Source organism: Salvelinus sp. IW2-2015, unplaced genomic scaffold (assembly GCF_002910315.2).
Source record: "Salvelinus sp. IW2-2015 unplaced genomic scaffold, ASM291031v2 Un_scaffold1088, whole genome shotgun sequence".
NCBI lineage: Eukaryota > Metazoa > Chordata > Actinopteri > Salmoniformes > Salmonidae > Salvelinus > Salvelinus sp. IW2-2015.
The window spans coordinates 7,772-12,726 of record NW_019942723.1 but is presented as its reverse complement, the minus strand read 5'-3'; positions in this window follow the sequence as shown (position 1 = coordinate 12,726).

Genomic DNA, 4,955 nt, shown 5'->3' with positions numbered 1-4,955 from the left:
TTCAGTTTCTTGGTTTCTGGGTTTGTCTGTGTTCTGTCTTCTTGGTTCTGGTTTGTTGTTTTCCCGGTCTTCTGCTTCTGGGTTTGGTTGTGTTCAGGGTCTTCTGTTTGGTTTGTTGAGTGTGTCAGTGTCTTCTGGTTATCTGGATTGTGTGTTCAGGCTGCTTGGTTCCTGGGTTGTTGTGTTCAGGTCCTTCTTGGTTCTGGGATTGTTGTGTTCAGTCTTCTGCTGTTTTGGGTTTGTCTGTTTTGCAGGGTTCTTCTTGGTTTCTGGGTTTGTTGTGTTAAGGTCTTCCCTGGTTTTGGGTTTGTCGTTTTTGCTACAGGTCTTCTTGGTTCAGAAGGTTTGTTGTGGTTAAGGTCTTACCTGGTTTTGGAGGTTTGTGTGCTCGTTTTGCAGGTCTTCTTGGTTCTGGTTTGTTGTGGTAAAGGTCTTCCTGGTTGTGGGTTTGTCGTTTGCAGGTACTTGCTTGGGTTCAGGGTTGTCTGACGTGTACTGTAGCAGGGCTCCTCTTCGAGCTGCTTGTGCTTGTCTCTGAAGAGAGAGAAACAGAAAATTAAACAAAACCTGAGTCCACAAAACCTCGTATAAATTTTGGAAACGCAAGAAAACAGCTACATAAAACCATCATCACATCACTCATCACAGTTTAGACAAGGTCATATAATATTGTCTTGAGATGTCAATTGTTGGTTTTGGCAGTTGGAAGAAATTACAATACATTTTCTAGTGCTCAATAGGAGTTCAACTGTTTGATATTGATGACATCTCCTATAATAACAGCAGCATATGAATGACCTTATTTTCCAGAATATGGCACAGGGTGGCAGCCAGTGGGGAGGTAAATTTCAAACAAGCAGGCTTAATTGCACTATCCTCAGTCTGTATTCTGATTTGGAGTGCATGAATGACTTTAATTAAACAGATATGATTACTGATGAATAATCATTTTGTCTGAATCCTTCGTATGTCCAATGGAGCAATGGCCCTAACTACATATAAGGAAACTGGACGTTCGGACCTTCGTTCACTTATTTCTAATTTTTACAACAATAAGTATAGTTTAGCCTATAATAAAATACTGAACACAATAAAGGAAAATGAACTCTACGCATGCTCACAACACTAGAATATTGCTCCCAGCAATTGATCAAAGCTTATTTCTGATCTGACTAATCGCTCACTGTTCTCTTTGTGAACAAGTGGAATCATTAAACTGTGGTGTTGTTCGTTATGTTTTGCCTGCTTCCCCCGGACTTTCTCCCTGATTTGCTTTTTTTGCAGCCTTCACCATTCTCATCGAAGTATCTAATTGCCCTCGCGGACAGCGGCCGAGGGTGACGTGAAACTAAATACCCTCCAGCTCACAGGTTCTCTGCTGACAGAGTTTGCGAGTGCGGACAAAAGGGAGGTTTAAACTGTCCCGCGACTGCTCTGCCTTGTCTACGAGACATCCCCAAACAACAAATCATCTCAGAGAATGAGTGCAAGAACAACTGGGTAAATAGTCTCTTATATAACATACTGTATAGGTCAGGTAGGTCGGGGAGTATAGCTGCCAGCAGACACTTACTATTGGGCAAGTCACAATGAAGGTGGTTGGTTAGTATTACTTAGCTTCTTACTGTCATCCTTCTAGCTGGCTAACATTAAACAGAGCCACCTCAGCAGGAGAAACCATACACTACTAAGTGCTTGTACAGAGAGTAGAATATGAGACAAGACAGGTGAGTGGAACTTTCAGTGGAAAGGCAGGCTGCAGATGCAGCAGGTGGAATGTAGAGGAGACTAGAGAGAGAGAGAGAGAGAGAGAAGCAAGCAGAGAGAGAGGTTTTTACAGTGGTCCCCACAAACTTGGAGTCGGGCCCATGTGGGGTCCACCTATAAAACGTCTGTACTGATCTAATCCAAACACTTTAGGCACATAAAAAAAAAAAGTTTTCAATATGAACATCTCCACAGCACCTATCTTCCCGTATATAGCTATATATATATAAAGGATATAGTTTCAATATGAACACTCACAGCACCTATCTCCCTATAAATGAACATGCAATCTTCCCTGTGTCCTATCATTATAATACTATCAACATGCAAACAACACCAGTGCTAGAAATAGTCACATCGATTTTTGTTTCCTTCCTGTGATTAGTGTGTCTGTGAATCATCCCATATTTCCTCCCTTTCAGATGTATATACATTACAACTGTAAAGCTATAGGGTTATGTGTTTGTAGATGGACTGAGGTGATTAACCTACAGCAGCCAAGGTGATATGACTAGGTGAATTAAACTACAGCAGCCAAGGTGATAATGGATTGAGGTGAAATTAACCCACAGCTAGCCAAGGGTGATAATGGACTGAGGTGGAATTAACACTGCAGCAGCCAAGTGATAATGGACTGAGGTGAATTAACCTACAGCAGCCAAAGGTGATAATGGAACTGAGGGTGAATTATCCTACAGCGACCAAAGGTGGATTAAAGGATTAAATAAAGATAAATTATTTAATTGAAATATTTTAAAAAAATATAGGAAATATTAAAAAAAATTAAAAAATTTGTAAATAAAAAAATTAAGAAATATTTATTATTAAAAAATAATTAAAATTAATAAAAAAATAATTTTAATAATAAAAAATAAAAAAAAAAAAATAAATTTTAAAAAATGAAAAATAAAAATATAACATTATAATTAAAAAAAAAATAAAATATTTAAAAAAATAAAGAATTTTATTATTATTAAAATTTAAAAATACTAAAATATAAAAATAATAATAAAAATAAATAAATAATAATAAGAAAAAAAAGTATAATTTTATTAAATTAAAATTTAAAATAAAATCTTTAAAATAATTAAAAAATTCACTATATTTATTTTTATTATATATAAAAAATTAATATTAAAAAATATATATATAAAGACTGAGGTGAATTAACCTTCAGCAGCCTAAGGTGATAATGGACTGAGGTGAATTAACCTACAGCAGCCAAGGTGATTAGGCTGAGGGAATTAACCTACAGCAGCCAGGTGATAATGGCGGGGAACAGTTTTTGCTTGTGTTTGCTGTTTCCAAATACTATTTCTTTAATTGTGTAGAAATGCATAAATGATGATTAAACTTCCAACCCCATCCCACCCCCCATCCAGATTTGGTGAACAAGCAAACTTCCTCCTTTAATGCTGTGTTTCACAATTGTTCTAGTATTGACTCCATGTTGTTGTATGGCAGATGATGCTACTGGGTGGCAAGAACTGGGGAGTTGAACAGCAGCGTATTGGACATCTGGTCCTGTTTCTGTGTTGATCAGCTGGCCGTGGAGTAAGAAGCACTTTCCTGGTTTTTGGAGTGAGAGAAGTGGACGCTGGCGTAGTGAAACATTCATCCTGGTCGTCTGTGGCTGCTTGTCTGTGCTGGCAGTAGGGTCATGGCCACGCCTGAGATGTTGTCCCATACACTGGACTAGAGTCTCCCTAATGGAGGAGGGACAGACACGATAAGAGTGGAAAAAGTTTGCCAAGCAATAACACAGTCATACAGTAATCTCTGATTTAACAACCTCACCTGCCAACGTCTGCTGTATCTCTGTGAAGAGGTGGATTTGGAAGGCCTGTCTTCCTGTTGCACATTCATTAATAAATGAATTTATTTTATTAATGAAGCTAACAACAAATCAGAATGCTACATTAATATAAACAGCATAAAAGATGCATTTTAACTCACTGACCACATGAGTCCAAGAGGGAAAGAGGATGAGAACCAAAGAACCACTATGATCCACAAGCTGCAGTCCAGAACTGAGGTTGTTTCTATATAAAATATGATGATATGAGTACATTGCATGATATAATAACTAAATAAACTTAAATACAGGACATTAATGCAGTACGTGTTAAGTAGTCTATTAACACAATTATGTTATACTAAATGTAATATCCAAAAAATTAATGATTAACATTATTGAAACACATTGTAGTTTTTGATTGAAGTTTGAAGAAGTAACTTTAACCTACTACAATGATATCAGAGCTGTAGAGTTCAAGGATCCTCTCATTCTGGTCTACGTAGTATTCTCTCTGTCCTCAGAGATTGGATGTTAGTGATGCTGTAACTCTGTCCAGGTGGCTTTAGGTAATGTTTACGTTCTTTTGTACCAGGTGTATTTGTCCACAGGTGGGTTGGCATTTCACATGCTGCGAGGGTCAGAGTGCATGAACTTGATGCCCCACTATTTCACACAGAGGTGATGCTGACAGGTGAGTGTTCCTTGGGCCAGAATACTGATGTAAAAGATCAAGTGGATTTAGAGTAGAAAATTAGAACTAGTTTATGTGCAATATTATATATAACATTCACATTGGCAACTTTTCCACTAATGATTTAAGATATACACACTTCCGTTATTGAGATGAAATGTCAGGTAATATCAATTGGAGTAATAATCGTCGATTGTTACAAAGAATGTAACATGTGATAGTAGAGCTCAGACGGAAACTAAAGAATTTATAACCCTTCACAGGTTACAACTGGAGGAACGGATCGGTCTTCGGGAAAGCGAGATCTGTGCGATGGCCTGTGGCTACGAGGCACATGGAGAATCTGGCCAGGGTGCTGTACCTCATCCTGCTGGGACTGGGAGAGTAGGCTATAGACCGAGAGAGGTGTGTCTATAGATTGTATGGCTGTCCATTCTTATACAGACGTCAGGATTGGTGGATGGGGGATGCTCAGTCGTACACTGGTTGGTGGTTCGTAGCATGGTCAGTGTGACAGTTCTCCCTCTCTGACACAGATGACTAAGGGAGATTCACTGCCACCACAACAATGGCGACATTCTTAAGGTGAAAAATGGAAACAAGAATAGTGTATTAACCTCCTATATATGGTCTCATTATTGTGGATAGTAAAAAATATATTATAATTGTTGGTTTTGTTGCCAATCACATACCTGAACG